Here is a 20482-nt window from a genome sequence, read left to right as displayed (position 1 = left end):
GGTTTATGCACATATAATTATGATTAATGGTTATGGTTTTCTTAAATAAACTAGGATATTATGAAAAAGGAATGATTTATTTTAGCTGGCTTGTAATAAGCAAAGCTATTACTCCTGGTATTATTCTGAATTAACAAATGACTGTGCTTGGCCTCAGAGATTTAAGTACTTGTGAAACTTTTTGTCAAATATATTAACCTAGAAATTGCAGTTGGCATATTATTTGGGGGTTAATTGTGGGTTACAAAAGCTTTTTGCAAGATTTCGTATTTGCCAATCCATCCCAGATATCACTGCTCAGCTGTATGTCTAGACATTTGATCTTCTGCCTCAACAGTAGGCTGTTTAACAGAGAACTGTGATGATTAGTAGTCACACTGGCAATTAATCTTGTGTCAGGTAACATGGTCAGTATATCAGTTTTCCTTTAAGAGACATGCTCAGGATATCATTACTGCATCATTACATATTACCCAGGTATAGAAGGATTACACACTAATTTTATTTTGGATACTTGAAGCATAACATGCCATTAAAAGCATATACATGCCAGTGCTCACACCAGTTTGATTCACTCCAAGATACAGCTCAAGATGTTGGATATTGCAAAGGCTGTAGGCCTGACAACATTCTGGACAATACATAGATTTGTCCTCCAGAAGTTACATACAAAAGGCCAAGCTGTTCCAGTACAACCACAATTTGGACATCTACCAAACAATATGAAATGTTGCCCAGTTAGCCAACCTGTCCAATTACTGCCCATTGGTTAACATTTGGTCATCAGCAAAGTGACAGAAAGGTCCATTGACAATTCCATCAAGCACCACATGCAAAGGCAATTGCACCTGCTCACATGTTGAGCTGCATCAGGCCACCTCCTGTCATCATTACAGCCTTGTCCAAACATGAAAAAAAGAAATGAGTTCCAGAGGTGGGGTGCATTTGACATTAAACAACATTTGGTGTCAAGGAGCAAAACTGGAGGAGAATGCGTACCTCCCCAGATTGATAAATGATCACTAGACCATGATAAGTTGTCAAACCTCCAGAATATTTCATGGAAATTTGAAATATTCAGCTTGAAAACTTTGTTTCAATTGTTCATATAACTATCAAATTGGGAGCACATCGTTTGCACACTTTGCTTATCTGTTTTGGGTAAAACAGTATTTTTTGAAAAAATGGATATGTTGTATTATGTCTCCTGCCTATTGTTCAGTATTCCTATAAGAGACATACTCATGATCTCATCACTGCGTTATAATGTTCGTATACAATATTCAGTTGTAACAAATGTTCATTGAATTCCTCTAAACCACAATATCTGTACGCAGTTTCTTATTTGTTTTATTCATTCATGGGATGTGGGCATCACTGGCTGGGACAGTATGTCTTCCCTATTCCTGGTTGGTCTTCAGCAGGTAGTGGTTTGCTGCCTTCTTCAACCACTACAGTCCGTGTGTTCCAGTCAGACCCACAATGTTTATAAGGGAATGAGTTCCAGAATTTTCACAAAGCAACATTGAAAGAAAGGCAATATATTTCCATGTCAAAGTGCTGTGTGTATTGGAGAAGAATTTGCAGCTGGTGTCATTCCAACATATCTGGTTCCCTTGTATTTCTAGATGCATGTGGTTATGTGTTTGGAAGGTGCTGACTAAGGAGTTTTGGTGAATTTCTGTAGTGCATCTTGTACATGACATATACTGTTGCTGCGAATTTGTGGTGGAGGGGATGAATTTTTGTGGATATGGTGCAAATCAACTGGACTGCTTTGTCCTAGATTATGTCAGACTTTTTGAGTGTTGTTGGAGGTGCACTCATCCAGGTAAGCGGGGAGTGTTCCTGCACACTCCTGACTTGTGCCTTGCAGACGTTGGACAGGTTTAATGGAGTCAGGTGTAGAGTTACTGACCACAAGACTCTGAGCCTCTAACCTGTGCTTTAACCATTATATTTATATGGCAAGTCCAGTTCAACTTCTGGTCAATGATAAGGACCAAGTTATTAACAGTAGAAGCTTCAGTAATGGTAACACCATCAACTGTCAAGTGATGATAGCTAGATTTTCTCTCATTGGAATTGTCATTACCTTGCATTTGTGAAGCACCAATGTCAATTGTAACTCATCAGTCCACCCTGGATATCATGAAACTCTTGTTGCATTTGGACATGGACTGCTTCAATATTGGAGGAGCCATAAATTGTGCTGAACATTGCATAATTGGCAAACATCCACACTTCTCACCTAATGTAGAGGAAATGTCATTGATGAAGCAGCTTAAGATTTTTGGGCCTAGGAACATACCCTGAGGAGATGCCCTGGGGCTGAGATGACTCACGTTCAACAACCAGAACCATCTTCCTATCTGTCAGGTATGACTCCAACCACAGGAGAGGTTTTCTCTTGATTCCCATTGACTGTAGTTTTGTTAGGGCTCCTAGATACCACACTGCATCTAATGGCAGCCACTCTCACTTTTCCTTTGGAATTTAAAACTTCTTTCCAAGTTTGCATCAAGTCTATATGATGTTAGAATTTGAATGGCTCTGATGGAACCCAAATTAATTTTATAGAGTTATGGGTGAAAATATGTTTAAGGCAAATTCACATCAGCAGTTTTTTGAATACTCAAATTTGTTCAATTAAATGGAGGTGGCTGAATGAAAACTGAATAACCAAGAGGTGGAAGTACCAATGAATAAAATTTAAGAAAGGAGAAAGTAGAGTGGGGAAGAAATATGGTTGCCATCTCTGGTTGAAATGACGTTTCTGGTAGACATTTGCTGCCTAGCTCTGACACCTGTGTCAAAAGCTACTGGTAACGTTTCTTATTGTAATGAGATTTCACAACAAACTAATACAGCAAATCGATTCCACAATTGTAAAGATAACATATTTTTATTTCCTTTGTTTTTGAACTTTGGACTAAAAAAGAAAGACACTGTTTTAAATCAAAGTTGCTGGAAAAGCTCAGCTGGTCTGGCAGCATCTGTGGAGGAGAAAACAGAGTTAATGTTTCGGGTCCGGTGACCCTTCCTCAGATTCCAAAGCGAGAAAATCTCCCTTCCTTAATTTACATATTTTACCTGTGTTTGTGTGTCTCTGTTCTGAGGAAGGATCACCAGACCCGAAACGTTAACTCTGTTTTCTCCTCCACAGATGCTGCCAGACCTGCTGAGCTTTTCCAGCAACTTTGTTTTTGTTCCTGATTTATAACATCCACAGTTCTTTTGGTTTTTATACTGTTTTAAATCAAGCTGATTATGCCAAGGGCTGGCTGAAGCTTGAAGTATCCTATTTTTTGGATCACATTATAAGTTGTATACAAAGTTGCATTATTTGTGGGAAACAGGGCAAAAGCAGACATCACGGAAGCAATAGGTTCTGAATTAAGGTTCAGTCTGCTTGACAACAATGTTTTGTTGGCTCCTAACCAGGTGGCTCTGGCTCGTGTGGGGCCAGCATAACAGAGAACCACTCTGGCTACAAAAAAAAACATATAAAAATCTCTGTCTCTCTCTCTTGAGCATGAGTCCCAGAAAATTTCTAAACTTCTTGTCTTTCACTGACTTTTCTTTTCCAACTACCTATTTAAAAAGAGGAAATCACCTTCAGAGACAAAGGCGTGAATTCTGAACCAATGAGTGAACGACTGAACATTAATGTGCAAACATCCCTGTGTCAAAGAAATGAAAGAAAGGGAAAGAAAAAAACTCATTACATTCTGTGGATTAGACTGGCAAAGTTGAACTGTGTTGCCATGTTTTGTTTTTCTCCCTCCCTTAATTTACACATTTTACCTGTGTTTGTGTGTCTCTGTTTGGGAAGGAGGGACTTTAAAGGGGTAAAGTTTTTGTTATCGTTACAAGTTAGCAATTCATATGTTCTAATTGCTATTGATTAAGTATGGTTTCTTTTTAGAATGTTTCTTTTTAACTTGAGTTCATTGGTCAGGTAAATTAGGAACTTTAATTAAATCATTTTAATCTGATTTCAGGAATAATGGAACTTGTTTTCAAATGCACTACCCCAAGATTTGTGATACAATTAATTTATACAGTTAATTAGTGTTTATTTTTAAGCACATCTGTTTTATTTCACCACAGGCTTCTGCTCTGTTCCTTCTAAGGTGTAACTATGCTTGTCATTGGTTTGGTGTACATGTTTAACTCTACACTTTAGTTAAATGTTATTTTCCAAAAAGACAGACTCATTCCCTCAAACTATCAATATCTACTTTCAGTTGATAGGTCTCTTCTGCAGTCCGAGCAACGGTACAAATCCTTGTACCATTTACAAACTTGAGAATTACTACCCCAAACTCTTATTTAATTCATAAATAAGTTCATAAATAATGTTTGAGGACCTAACATTGATGCCTGTGGGACACCAATAGTGACTGATCTCCAATAAATTTCATTATTTTCTGCAGGGAAATGCTCAACAGAAATATGGAGGTTGTTTAGAGGGCACTTATTGCAAGTTCTGGATAGGTTTGTCCCACTGAGACAAGGAAGGGATGGTCAGGTGAAGGAACCTTGGATGACAAGACATGTGGAACATCTAGTCAAGAGGAAGAAGGAAGATTACTTAAGGTTGAGGAAACAAAAACTGGTCAGGGATCTAGAGGGCTATAAGTAGCCGGGAAGGAACTGAAGAATGGACTTAGGAGATCTAGAAGGGGGCATGAAAAAGCCTTGGCAGGTAGGATTAAGGAAAACCCCAAGGCGTTCTATACTTAGGTGAGAAACAAGAGGATGGACAGACTAAGGGCAGGGCTGATCAGGGATAGTGGTGGGAACTTGTGCCTGGAGTCAAAAGAGATAGGGGAGGTCCTGAATAAATATTTTGCTTCAGTATTCACCAGTGAGAAGGACATTGATGTTTGTGAGGACAGCATGAAACAGACTGATATGCTCGAACAAGTTGATGTTAGGAAGAAGGATGTGCTCTAAATTTTGAAAAACATGAGGATAGATAATTCCCTTGGAACAGAAAGGATATGCCCAAGGATACCATGGGAAGTGAGGGAAGAGATTGCTGCACCTTTGGAGTATTTGGAGTGTGGCAAATATTATTCCCCTGTTCAAGAAAGGGAATAGGGATAACCCTGGGAATTATGGACCAGTCAGGTCTTCTGTGGTGGGCAAATTATTGGAGATGATTTTGAGAGACAATATTTATGATTATTTGGAAAAGCATAGTTTGATTAGAGATAGTCAGCATGGCTTTGTAAGGGTCAGGTCATACCTCACAATCCTGATGGAATTCCTAGAGGTTGTGACAAAACATATTGATGAAGGTAGAGCAGTGAATGTGGTATATATGGATTTTAACAAGGCATTTGATAAGGTTCCCCAACCCAAGGAAACCTAAACAGATAAATAGAAAGCGGGACATAACACCAGCGCTTCACCGGAGGCGCACTAATGATATTACCTAGAATTGTGACGAAATGTCTGAAAACTAACCTTCCAGCTCAGCGAGCAAACTCACATCCAGAAGGTTCCCCATGGTAGGCTCAGTCAGAAAGTAAGGAGGCATGGGATTCAGGGAAATTTGGCTGCCTGGACACAGAATTGGCTGCCCAGTAGAAGACAGAGGGTGGTAGTAGATGGAAAGTATTTAGCCTGGAGCTTGGTGGTCAGTGGTGTCCTGCAAGGATCTGGTCTGGGCCCTCTGCTCTTTGTGATTTTTCTAAATGACTTGAATAAGGAAGTGGAAGGGTGGGCTTGTAAGTCTGCCAATGACACAAAGGTTGGTGGAGTTGTGGATAGTGTGGATGGTTGTTGTAAGTTGCAACAGGACATTGACAGGATGCAGAGCTGGGTAAAGAAGTGACACATAGATTTTAACCCAGAAAAGTGTGAAATGATTCATTTTGGAAGGTCAAATTTGAATGCAGAATACAGGGTTAATGGCAGGATTCTTGGCAGCATGGAGGAACAGAGGGATCTTATGGTCCACGTGCATAGATCCTTTGAAGTTGCTACTAAAGTTGATAGTGTTGTTAAGAAGGCGTACGTGTGTTGGCTTTCATTGGCAGAGAGATTGAGTTAAAGAGCTGCGAGGTTGTGCTGCAGTGTATAAAATCCTGTTCAGAACATTATTGGAATATTGTGTTCAGTTCTGGTTGCCTCATTAGAAGACAGATGTGGAAGCTTTAGAGAAGGTACAGAGGAGATTTACCAGGATGCTGCCTGGACTGGAGGGCAGGTCTTATGAGAAAAGGTTAACAGAGCTAGGGATTTTCACATTGGAGCGAAGCCAAATGAGAGGTGACCTGATAGAGGAGTACAAGATGATGAGACACATAGATAGAGTGGATAGCCAGAGACTTTTTCCCAGGGTGGAAATGGCTATCACAAGGGGGCATAATTTTAATGTGATTGCTGAAAGGTATGGAGGAGATGTCAGAGATAGGCTCTTTACACAGATAGTAGTGGATGTGTGGAATGCACTGCCAGCTGTGGTAGTAGAGTCAGATATAATAGGGATACTTAAACGGCTTTTGGATAGGCACATGGATGATTGTAAAATGATGGGTATGCAGGGTCGTTTGATCTTAGAGCAGGATAATAGGTCGTCACAACATCGTGGGCCTGTACCCTGCTGCACTGTTCTATCTTCTAGACAATAGCTGCCAGTTTACATACAGCTACTAACACGATGCTTTCTCAAAAAAATCAGATAGTAAAATGTTATAATGTGTTTCTACAATTGAGTTGCATGCAGCCAAACTGTGTTCGAGGTCAAATTTTGAAATGAACCCAAGGAAAGACAATAAAGATTTTGTGCCACCAGCAGTTATTATGAGTCACAATAATGTACGTTCTGTGAGAAAACATCCCATTGGGTATTATCTCACAGCATGAACTGATCCACTTTGACATCTATTTCAATTGACTGAAACACATTTAATATTCAAGAACCAGAGTGAGTTTGATATACTGCAAATGGAAACATTTTTTGTTTTTATTTCTTATATGGTAAAATGTTCCAAGGTTACATCAAGATTAGTTAACATAGGAATTGCATCTGAAGCCCCGTGTATTGTGTTTCTTCAAAATAAATGCCATATAACACATAATATCAACCGGATCAACAGCTCACATCTATTCGGTATTTGTGTTTTTACCTTAAAGAATTTTTTGTGTCTACCCCCATTTATTGATAAAGACATTGATTAATAAAAAAAAAGCTTAAGCAGACAATTGAAAGCAATTTTGCAAGACTTTCAGTTCTTTGCGAGCAGCGCATTGGCATTGGTGAAAGATGTATCAGAGTCTTGAGAGCCTTTATAGTACAACAATGAAATGATAGTCCTTTACTGAAGGATTATCCTTTGTTGCCAAGAAGAAGAAGGATAATCACTTGTCCTGGTCTGGGGTTCCCTTGGGCAGATATTCCTCCTGGAATGCATTTCTATGGTGTGACAATACAATGGCTTTAAGAGGCCTATTTTGTCCTTTTTTTAAAAAAAGTTTTGAGCCAGTGGTGTGAGGTGTCTTTTGAAAATTCATAAAGTAAAGAGCTTGAAAGGCCTTAGGAACTTTTTCTTTAAAGTTGCAACAATAGAAGCAGCCTGAATGGGTGTGGTCAAACGTTCAAAGTACTAGGGTTTTTAGTTCTTTAGTGTTTTAGCAGTAGCAGTTGTTGCTGTGCCTGTTGCTGCAGTACTTCAGTTCTCTTGATTTTTTTTCCCTCCTAGGCTGCTGGAGTTGCACGTGAGATAATCTGTTATCTGAATTTGGCTTTTGCCAAGGCTGTGTTTATGGGATGTTACTATATTGGAACAGTTACTGTTTAGAAGCTAACTAATTTAATGCTCTGTTAAGTTTTCCAGTAGAGTTACAGCCGAGCCAAATATTTTCTTTGGTTAAAATGCAACAGAAGAAAGAAAGGGCTGTATAAATAAAGTATGTTTTACTTCAAATCTGGCAGTTTGACCAACTGAATTGCATCTGGAATGCAGCATTTTTCACTTACCTTTAAATAAAGAAAAGTTTAGAATCTAGACTATTTTCTGAATATATTTTGAGATAGTCTGGTCTGGTCCATAACATTGGACAGGGAAATAAGGGCTTGAGATGCACTGTATGACATATCAGCAAGTACTGGGAGGTTACACTGAGAACTTAAGCATAACGTCTGTATTAATTTCCCCTTGTGTTATGGATCAGGCCAAACTGTTTCAAAGTATGTCAAAGAAATAGCAGAAATCCTATCTTACAGCTTATTTTTTGCAGCAGCAGCAGCAGTGGGAGTAGTGAGAACGGGACCAGGGGCCTGCCCGAAGGTAAGCTCTTCATTTCAGCATCAGAGCTGAGTGGGAGCAGTCAAATTGCACTCTTGGAACGTGAGTGAACTGATATATTTGGGCAGTGGTGAAAACACCCTCTTCGAGAGATCCATGAGCTCTCTGATGAAGGGTCTAGACCCGAAACGTCAGCTTTTGTGCTCCTGAGATGCTGCTTGGCTTGCTGTGTTCATCCAGCCTCACATTTTATTATCTTGGATTCTCCAGCATCTGCAGTTCCCATTATCACATGACAGAACAAATGTCTCTTAAAGATACATACCATCACACTCCTGATAAATAATAGCATAGTATTAGGTTTACTAATTGCTTACTGTATCTGCATTCTATTTGCTATTCATGCATAAGGGCAGCAACTTTGTAATTTCTCACCATTTAGATAATACATTTTTATATTCTTGTTATAAACATGAATTGCTTTACATATTACTGTGTTGTAGTCCACCTGCCAGACCTGCGCTCCATCTCCCTCCAAAGGCAGTTGTCATACGTTACTGATGATGTAAGTTGACTATTTCCACATTTAACATTAATGCTTTGCATTGCAGTCTCTGAGCAACAATCTGTTGGAATTGCTGCTGCTATTCAGCTGCTATCGGTTGTCTTCATTGTCTTGGGTAGTCAAACATTAAAACAACCTCAGTAGTACCATGCTGATCTAATTAATCTGAGCTGTAAAGTGTAGCTGACATTTTCAAAACATGGAAGGAATCTCCAAAGTTAGTAAGTTTCAGGATAAATAAAGTGAACAAATCAATTCCCACAAGTAGGCTCAACAAATTGCGCAGGAGGACATGTCTACAACAGTACTCGGCATACTTAAAACTGACATGACAAAATGGAACTATCTTTATGCCAAACAGTATAAGCAGTAAATGATAGGCAGAGCTAAGCAATCCCATGAATAACAGATCAGATCAATGATGTGGAGGTGCTGGTGATGGACTGGGGTAGACAAGGTCAGAAATCACATGATACCCGGTTTATTTGAAAACAGTCTTACTCAGTCCTTCTTCAGATGTTAGTGAGAGACATAGTATCAGACACAGATTTTATAAGTAAAAGACCATTGATGAGGATGTACTAAACAAACCTAAGACGCTGTTAAATCTTTAATCAGTTAGAAGGTTTTAATTGATTATTATGTATATGTAAATCCCCAAATTCCTTTCAAGCCATAGTCCTAAGAGAAATAACGGATTTATCAGTGAAAAGAAGAGGTGACATTTTAGGACAGGCAATGCATGTTAGATGTGAGGCCTTATTTCAGAACTGTTTGAGTTTTAGTTTGGAGTCAGACTTGTTTTATTTCAACCTGGTGCTGAGGTGTCTGCTCCATGGAAAGCAGAGTAAATTCCTTTGTTTTTTTCAAATGTACTGGAGGAAAAATAAGCATGAGTGGGTGGAGTCAGCCTCATTTAGTTGTTGCTTCCATTTATTGAAATTGGAACTGGAAACTGCTTAATGCAGTTTCCTCTGCTGCAGCTAAAAGTTTATGTTCTTTCGCTGTTGCTAGAGTGTGAAGACAATTTATGAGATTGAAACTATTTTGCTGAATTGCCTTTGTCAATAGTGTGTTTATGAGATGCTGCTATATTGGAACTGTGGATGAAAAGCTGTTAAGTACTATATTATTTTTATGAAGTATTTTAATAGAGTTAAAGTTATACAGATTCGTTTCTTTGTTTGTATTTTAAGTGTGTGTGAAGATCCAAGGCTGAATGTCCTTTACCGCTGAAGTATTCCCTCACTGGGAAGAAACGTTCCTGGCGATTGTTACGCAGTGTCCATTTATCCGTTGTTGTAGTATCTGCATGATCTCACCAATATACCATGCCTCAGGGCATTCTTGCCTGCACTGTATGAGATAGACAACATTGGCCAAGTCACATGAGTATCTGCCGTGCACGGGGTGGGTGGTGTTCCCAAGTGTGATAGTAGTGTCCACGTTGATGATCTGACATGATTTGCAGAGGTTGCCATGACAGAGTTGTATAGTGTTGTGTTCAATGTTGTCCTGAAGGCTGGGTAGTTTACTGCTAACAATGGTCAGTTTAATAATCACCGGACAGGGATGTTCCCTCCCAGTGGGGGAATACTTCAGCGATCAAGGACATTCAGTCTCAGATCTTTGAGTAAATGTCCTCCAAGGTGGTCTTCAGGATACACAGCAATGCAGAGTCACCAAGTAGAGGCTGATAGCCAGGTTCCGCTCGTGGACAGAACTGGGATCTTGGGTTCATGTCGCACTACAGGTGATACACAACACTATACACACCACACACACAGATCCATTCTCATAAACACACCGTCTCTCAAGCCTCTCTGCTGCCCTCTCTCTCTCTCTCTCTCTCACACACACACACACACACACACACACACACACACACACACACACACAATGGGGTGGATATATATTTGCAGATACATTTTATTTTATTCAAAAAGCACACAAGTTATAGACAGTCAGTCAATGTGGCATTTTGTAAACTCGTACTTTAGAAATAAAACCAGTCTGACTCCAAACTAAAACACAAACAGATACTAAGCCAGACCTTTCACCTAACAGGCAAGCCTGACCTAGAATGTCAATGCTTCTTTACACTGATAAGACCTTTATTTCTCTCAGGACCATGGCTTGAAAGGGATTTGGAGATTTACACTTCCATATTGATTAATTAAAACCTTCTAACTGATTAAAAATTTAACAGCATCTTAGGTTTGTTTAGTACATCTTCATCAATGGTGTGAACCTTTGATCTTTTACTTATAGATTCTGACTCTGATACAATGTCTCTCCCTAATGCCTGAAGAAAGACTGAGGCTCCAAAAGCTTATGCTTTCAAAGAAACCTGTTGAACTATAACCTGGTGCTATATGATTTCTGACAAGATCAAAGCTAAGTTCTGCAGCCTTCGCCATATCCAGGCATGAATGTCTGTGGCTAAGTAAACAAATCACTGGAAGAGGAGGCTCCAGAAATATTCCCATCCCCAGTGATTGGGGAGCCCAGCAAATCAGGGCAAAGGAGAAGGTTGAAGCACTTGCAATAACCTTCAGCTAGGAGTGACGAGTGGATGAGCTATCTGAGCTTCCTCCAAAAGGCCCCCGGCATCACAGATACCAGGCTTCAGCCAATTCAATTCACTCAATGTGATATCAAGAAATGGCTGAATGCACTGGATAGTTCCAAGACTATGGATCCTGTCATCATTCCAGCAATAGTACTGAAGCTCCAAAATTTGCCACAATCTGAGCCAAGTTGTTCCAGTACAGTTACAACAATGTGGAAATTTGTTCTGATACATCATGTAAACAGAAAGGAACACAGGTTACGGCCCTATCAATCTACTTTCGAGTTCCGAGGAAGGGTCGCTCAACCCAAAACATTAACTCTGATTTCTCTCCACAAATACTGCAGGGCCTGCTGAACTTTTTCAGCAATTTCTGTCTTTATTTCTGAGTTACATCATCCGCAGTTCTTTTGGTTTTAATGTGCTTTCGATTGTCAGTAAAGTGGTGGAAGGTGTCATCACCAGTGTTATCAAATGTCACTAGCTTAGCAACAAACTGCTTACTGACACTCAGCTCCTGATCTGATTATAGTCTTAGTTAGAACAGGGACAAAACAGCTGAACCAGAGTTGAGGTAAGAGTGACAGCACTTGATATCAAGGCTATATTGTACCAAGTATGGCATTAAGAAACCACAGCAAAATTGGAATCAATGGGTTCTGGGGGCAAAATCTCTGCTGTTTGGAGTCATACCTGACACATTGGAGGATGGTCATGGCTGTTGGAGGTTGGTCATCTCAGACCCAGAACCTCTCTGCATGAGTTCCTCAGGGCAGTATCCTGGGCCCAACCACCTTTAGCTGCTTCATTAATGACCTTCACTCCATCATAAAGACAGAAGTAGGGATGTTCACTAATGATTGCACAATATTCGACAACATTCATACTCCTCACATATCAAAGCAGTCCATCCGAATGCAACAAGACCATGGTGGATATCCAGGTTTGGGCCAGAAGTAACAAGGAATATTTTGAACCATGCAAACGCCAGGCAGTAATCGTTTCCAATAAGAGAGACAATCTATACACCACCTCTTGACATTCAATGGCATAACTATCACTGAATCCTCAAATATCAACATCCTGGGGGTTACCATTGATCAGAAACTGAACTGGACTAGTTGCCCAAATACAACAGCTACAAGACAGCTCAAAGGCTTGTAATACTGCAGCGAGTAACTCATCTTCTAACTGCCAAAATCTGTCCACGGTCTACAAGGTACAAGTCAGGACTCTAATGGAATACTCCTCACTTGCTTGGATAAGTACGGCTCTGACAACACTCAAGAAGCTTCACCATCCAGGACAAATCAGCCCACTTGTATAGAATGATATCCACAAACATCCACTCCCACCACAACCCATGCTTAGGAGCATCAGTGTGTCCGTTCTACAAGTTGCAGAAATTCACCAAAGACCCTTTGGTACCGACTTCCAAACCTGCAGCCCCTTCCATTTAGAAGGACATGAGCAACAGATACATGGGAACACCACCACCTGGAAGTTCTCCTTCAAGAGATACACCATCCTGACTTGGAAACATATCGTCATTCCTTCAATGTTGCTCGGTCAAGCTCCTGGAATTCCCTCCCTAATGACATTGTGTGTTTATCTCCAGCACATGGACTGCAGTGGTTCAAGAAGGCAGTTCACCACCACCTTCTGAAGAGCAACTAGTAATGGGCAATAAATGCTGGCCCAGCCAGCAATGCCTACATAACATGAGTGAATAATTTTAAAAACGGTTGTGAATATGAGTTAGTGTTAGCTTATTTCAAGCCATGATATCAGTTTCCTTAATTGCTATTGTGTTCTCTTCCTGCTTTCAATGGCAAGATGCAGGAAGCTTGGGAAACCTGTGGAGCCAAAGTTAAAATAGAAATCCAATGATACGTCACTCTGAATTGAACAAATAACTTACTCTAATGGTGACTTGCCACTCTTGGGGTTGGGGGCTTGTGGGGAAGTGTTGTGGAATGGGAGGAAAAGGAGTTTGGGAATACCACCTCACCTCCTATTTACTGTAGTGAATTGCCAATATATAATGTCATAGAGGTGTATAGCACAGAAAATTCAGCCCTTCCATCCATCAATTCTGTGCCAATCAAAAATAACCACCTGACTATTCTCTTACCATTTTTTTTAACACTTGGCCCATAGCTTTGTTTGCTCTGGCATCACAAATGTATAAAATACTTCTTACATGTTATGAGTGTTTCTGCCTCTACACCCTTACAGACAGTGAGTTTCAGATTCCCACCACCAAAATGAAAATTCCTCATGTCCCTTCCACACTTCCTGCCACTTTCCTTAAAACTTTGTCCACTGTCAATGATTTGTCCACCAAGAAGAAAAGTTTCTTCCCGTCTACCATATCTGTGTTCTTCGTAGTTTTATACATTTGAATCTCTAGTCTGCCCTGATCCAACGATAACAACTTGGGTCTAACCAATCTTCCTTCATAACCAAAACTCTCCACCTCAGGCACATCGTGCTAAATCTGTTCTGCACCCTCTCCAGTGCAATGACATCCCTCTTATAACACGGATTCCAGAACTGCACACAATTATCTAGCTGCGGCCTAACCAAAATTTTACACAGTTTCAGCATAACCTCTCTGCTCTTAAGATCTATGACTCGGCCAATAAAGGCAAGAATCTGAAATGTCTTCTCAATTACATGATCTACCTGCCCCACTATCAGTGGATATGCTCACTAAGTTCCCTCCGATCCTTAGTACTTCTCAATGTCCTACCATACACCATGTATTTTAGAACGTAGAACAGTACAGCACAGTACAGGCCCTTTGACCCACAATGTTGCACCAAACTTTTACCATAAACCTAAGGTCTATCTAACCTTCACCCCTACCTTATACTATCATCCATATGCCCATTTAACAGCTGCTTAAATGCCCCTAATGAGGCTGGCTCCACTACCCTCTCTGGCAATGTATTCCATGCCCCTACCACTCTCTGAGTAAAGAACCTACCTCTAACGTCTCCACTATATCTACCTCTATCACTTTAAAACTATGCCCCCTCGTAATAGTTACCTCTACCTGAGGAAAAAGTCTCTGGCTGTCCACTCTATCTATACCTCTGATCATTTTGCACACCTCTATGAAGTCATCTTTCATCCTTCGTTGTTCTGAAGAGAAAAGCCCTAGCTCGCTCAACCTTCCCTCGTAAGACTCCCTCCATTCCAGGAAACATCCTAGTAAATCTCCCCTGTACCTTTTCCAACGCTTACACATCTTTCCTGTAATGAGGCGACCAGAACACAATACTCCAGATGTGGCCGAACCAGGCTTTTGTGTAGCTGGAGCATAACTTCACAGCTCTTGAACTCAATCCATCTATTAGAGAAAGCTAACACACCATACGCCTTCTCAACAACTCTATCCACCTGGTTGGCAAATTGTGGATATGAACCCTGAGATCCCTCTGTTCCTACAAACTGCCAAAAATCTTTCCATTAACCCCGTATTCTGCTTTCAAATTTGTCCTTCCAGAATGAATCACCTCATGCTTTTCAGAGTTAAACTCCATCTGCCACTTCTCAGCCCAGCTCTGCATCCTATCAATGTCCCTTTGAAACCCAGAACAGCCCTCTGCACTATCCACAACGCGACCCACCTTTGTATCATCTGCGAACTTACTAATCCACCCTTCCACTCCTACATCCAAATCATTTACAAAAATCTCAATAGAAGAGAATCCAGAACAGATCCTTGTGGTACACTGCTTGTAACTGAGCACCATGTTGAATATTTTCTGTCCACTACCACCCTTTGTCTTCTTAGGGTCAACCAATTCTGAATTCAATCTGCCGCATTTCCTCCTATACCATGTCTCCTTACTTTCTGCATGAGCCTACCATTTGGAACCTTATCAAATGCCTTACTTAAAGCCATGTATACCACATCCACTACCCTACCTTCATCCCTGTGTTTGCTTGCCTCTTCAAAGAATTCAGTAAGGTTTGTGAGGCATGGTCTACCCCTCACAAATCCATGCTGATGATCATAAATCCTACCTCTCAGAGCCCTTTTCAATAACTTGCCCACCACTGAAGTAAGACTAAGTGGCCTGTAGTATCCAGGGTTATCCCTATTCCCTTTTTTGAACAAGGGAATGACATTTGCCACTTTCCAATATTCTGGCACTATGCCTGCGGACAGTGAGGATGAAAAGATCGTCGCCGAAGGCCCTGCGACCTCTTTCCTCACTTCCCATAGAATCCTTTGGATACATCCCATCAGGCCTGTGGAACTTGTCTGTCTTTAAGTTCCTCAAAATTCCTAGTACATCTTCTTTACTAATATCGACGTCCTCTAGCCTACCAGACTGTTTCACACTGTCCTCCTGCACAACTAAGTCCCCCTCAGTTGTGAATACCAAAGAAAAGTATTCATTGAGGACCTCTCCTATCTCTTTATGCTCCATGCTCAAACTCCCATTGCAATCCTTGATCGGCTCTACCCTTTCTCTGGTCGTTCTCTTATTCCTCACGTACGTGTAAAAAGCCTTGGAGTTTTCCTTGATCGTATCCGCCAAGGTTTTCTTCTGCCCCCTTATAGCTCTTCTAAGCCTTTTCTTCAGCTCCTTCCTGGCTAACTTGTATCTCTCTCTCGAGCCTTTTCCAATCCTTGTTTCCTAAACTTTATGTAAGCATCCTTCTTTCTCTTGACTAATCGTTCAACCTCTCTCGAGAACCAAGGCTCGCTCACTCGACAGCATCTTCCCTGCCTGCTAGGGACAAAAATATCGATCATGTACAGTATGCATTCTTTAAACAGCCTCCACATTTCTATAGTGCTCTTCCCTGACAACATCTGTTCCCGTTTTCTGTTACCCAGTTCTTGTCTTAACAGAACTATAATTACCCTTCAGAGATAATGGGAACTGCAGATGCTGGAGATTCCAAGATAATAAAATGTGAGGCTGGATGAACACAGCAGGCCAAGCAGCATCTCAGGAGCACAAAAGCTGACGTTTCGGGCCTAGACCCTTCATCAGAGAGGGGGATGGGGGGAGGGAATTGGAATAAATAGGGAGAGAGGGGGAGGCGGACCGAAGATGGAGAGTAAAGAAGATAGGTGGAGAGGGTGTAGGTGGGGAGGTAGGGAGGGGATAGGTCAGTCCAGGGAAGACGGACAGGTCAAGGAGGTGGGATGAGGTTAGTAGGTAGCTGGGGGTGCGGCTTGGGGTGGGAGGAAGGGATGGGTGAGAGGAAGAACCGGTTAGGGAGGCAGAGACAGGTTGGACTGGTTTTGGGATGCAGTGGGTGGGGGGGAAGAGCTGGGCTGGTTGTGTGGTGCAGTGGGGGGAGGGGATGAACTGGGCTGGTTTAGGGATGCAGTGGGGGAAGGGGAGATTTTGAAACTGGTGAAGTCCACATTGATACCATATGGCTGCAGGGTTCCCAGGCGGAATATGAGTTGCTGTTCCTGCAACCTTCGGGTGGCATCATTGTGGCAGTGCAGGAGGCCCATGATGGACATGTCATCAAGAGAATGGGAGGGGGAGTGGAAATGGTTTGCGACTGGGAGGTGCAGTTGTTTGTTGCGAACTGAGCGGAGGTGTTCTGCAAAGCGGTCCCCAAGCCTCCGCTTGGTTTCCCCAATGTAGAGAAAGCCGCACCGGGTACAGTGGATGCAGTATATCACATTGGCAGATGTGCAGGTGAACCTCTGCTTAATGTGGAATGTCATCTTGGGGCCTGGGATGGGGGTGAGGGAGGAGGTGTGGGGACAAGTGTAGCATTTCCTGCGGTTGCAGGGGAAGGTGCCGGGTGTGGTGGGGTTGGAGGGCAGTGTGGAGCGAACAAGGGAGTCACGGAGAGAGTGGTCTCTCCGGAAAGCAGACAGGGGTGGGGATGGAAAAATGTCTTGGGTGGTGGGGTCGGATTGTAAATGGCGGAAGTGTCGGAGGATAATGCGTTGTATCCGGAGGTTGGTAGGGTGGTGTGTGAGAACGAGGGGGATCCTCTTGGGGCGGTTGTGGCGGGGGCGGGGTGTGAGGGATGTGTCGCGGGAAATGCGGGAGACGCGGTCAAGGGCGTTCTCAATCACCGTGGGGGGGAAGTTGCGGTACTTAAAGAACTTGGACATCTGGGATGTGCGGGAGTGGAATGTCTTATCGTGGGAGCAGATGCGGCGGAGGCGGAGGAATTGGGAATATTTTTTGCAGGAGGGTGGGTGGGAGGAGGTGTATTCTAGGTAGCTGTGGGAGTCGGTGGGCTTGAAATGGACATCAGTTACAAGCTGGTTGCCTGAGATGGAGACTGAGAGGTCCAGGAAGGTGAGGGATGTGCTGGAGATGGCCCAGGTGAACTGAAGGTTGGGGTGGAAGGTGTTGGTGAAGTGGATGAACTGTTCAAGCTCCGCAACTTCCCCCCCACGGTGATTGAGAACGCCCTTGACCGCGTCTCCCGCATTTCCCGCGACACATCCCTCACACCCCGCCCCCGCCACAACCGCCCCAAGAGGATCCCCCTCGTTCTCACACACCACCCTACCAACCTCCGGATACAACGCATTATCCTCCGACACTTCCGCCATTTACAATCCGACCCCACCACCCAAGACATTTTTCCATCCCCACCCCTGTCTGCTTTCCGGAGAGACCACTCTCTCCGTGACTCCCTTGTTCGCTCCACACTGCCCTCCAACCCCACCACACCCGGCACCTTCCCCTGCAACTGCAGGAAATGCTACACTTGTCCCCACACCTCCTCCCTCACCCCCATCCCAGGCCCCAAGATGACATTCCACATTAAGCAGAGGTTCACCTGCACATCTGCCAATGTGATATACTGCATCCACTGTACCCGGTGCGGCTTTCTCTACATTGGGGAAACCAAGCGGAGGCTTGGGGACCGCTTTGCAGAACACCTCCGCTCAGTTCGCAACAAACAACTGCACCTCCCAGTCGCAAACCATTTCCACTCCCCCTCCCATTCTCTTGATGACATGTCCATCATGGGCCTCCTGCACTGCCACAATGATGCCACCCGAAGGTTGCAGGAACAGCAACTCATATTCCGCCTGGGAACCCTGCAGCCATATGGTATCAATGTGGACTTCACCAGTTTCAAAATCTCCCCTTCCCCCACTGCATCCCTAAACCAGCCCAGTTCATCCCCTCCCCCCACTGCACCACACAACCAGCCCAGCTCTTCCCCCCCACCCACTGCATCCCAAAGCCAGTCCAACCTGTCTCTGCCTCCCTAACCGGTTCTTCCTCTCACCCATCCCTTCCTCCCACCCCAAGCCGCACCCCCAGCTACCTACTAACCTCATCCCACCTCCTTGACCTGTCCGTCTTCCCTGGACTGACCTATCCCCTCCCTACCTCCCCACCTACACCTTCTCCACCTATCTTCTTTACTCTCCATCTTCGGTCCGCCTCCCCCTCTCTCCCTATTTATTCCAGTTCCCTCCCCCCATCCCCCTCTCTGATGAAGGGTCTAGGCCCGAAACGTCAGCTTTTGTGCTCCTGAGATGCTGCTTGGCCTGCTGTGTTCATCCAGCCTCACATTTTATTATAATTACCCTTCCCCTATTTATAAACCTTACCCTGCCGGATGTACCTATCCTTTGCCATGACTATTGTAAAAGTAACAGAGTTATGATTGTTACCACCAGAATGCTGTCCTACCAACAGGTCTGACACTTGGCCTGGTTCATTGCCAAACACCAAATCCAAAGTGGCCTCTCCTTGTGTTTGTCTATCCACATACTGTGTCAGGAATCCTTCCTGAACGCACTGGACAAAATCCGCTCCATCTAAACTATTATAACGAAAAAGTTTTCAATCAATATTTTGAAAGTTGGACTCACCCATAACTACAATTCTGTGACTTCTGCTCCTTTCCAGTATCTGCCTCCTAATCCGCTCCTCCACTTCTCTGCAATTATTAGGGGGTCTGTAAAAAAAAAACCCAACAAAGTGACTGCTCCTTTCTTGTTCCTGACCTCAACATAAACTGACTCTGTAGACATATCATTCTCGAACTGCCTTTCAGTAGCTGCTATATTAGCCCTCACTAGCAATGCCACCCCCGGCCTCTTTTACCACTCTCCCAATTTCTTTTAAAGCACCTAAATCCAGGAACTTCTAACAACCATTGCTTTCTCTGTGTTCCCCAAGTTTCTGTAGTGGCCACAACTTGTGCTTCCAAGTACTAACCCATGTTCTAAGCTCATCTGCCGTATTTCTGATACTTCTAGCATTGAAGTATATACACTTCAAACCATCCCTGGTTCCACGATTACGCTCCATTGACCGCATTTCTTTATTAACAACCTCACTCTCTGTTGTGTCTGTTGGAAGGCTGAACACCTCAACCTCTGAATATCAAGTCTAGTTTCTCAATCCCTGCCCAGCTAGGTTAAACCATCTCATATAGCTTGAGCAAACGTCCCTCCCAGGAAATTTATGCCCTTCTGGTTTAGGTGCAACCCATCCTTACTGTACAGGGCCCACCTTCCCCAGAATGTGCTCCAGTTACCCACATAATGGAAATCCTCCATCCCGCACCAGCCTTGTAGCCACATGTTTAGCTGCACTCTCTCCCTATTTCTTAACTCATTATCATGTGGCACTGGTAGCAATCCAGATATAACAACCCTGTTTCCCCTGGACTTCAGCTTCCAACCTAATTCCCTGTACTTGTTTTTCACATTCTCAGTCCTTTTTCTTCCGATGTCATTGGTACCGATGTGTACCATGACTGCTGGTTGCTCACCCTCCCCCTTAAGGATCTTGAAGACACAATCTGAGACGTCATGGACCCTGGCACCTGGCAGGCAACATACCATCCGTTCGTCTCGTTCGCGTTCACAGAACCGCCTGTCTGTGCCTCTAATTATTGAATGCCCCACTACAACTGCTCTCCTATTCTCTCCCCTTCCCTTCTGTGCCACAGGGCCAGGCTCATTGCCAGAGACCTGTCCGCTGTGGCCTGGTAGGTCCCCCCGCCCCCAACAGTATCCAAAATGGTATACTTATTATTGAGGGGAATGGCCACAAGGGATCCTTGCACTGTCTGCCTATCCCCTTTCCCCTTCCTGAC

The sequence above is a fragment of the Stegostoma tigrinum genome, chromosome 13, assembly GCF_030684315.1.
Source record: "Stegostoma tigrinum isolate sSteTig4 chromosome 13, sSteTig4.hap1, whole genome shotgun sequence".
NCBI classification, from domain to species: Eukaryota; Metazoa; Chordata; class Chondrichthyes; order Orectolobiformes; family Stegostomatidae; genus Stegostoma; species Stegostoma tigrinum.
The sequence above is the reverse complement of the archived record's forward strand: the minus strand, read 5'-3'. Positions refer to the sequence as shown.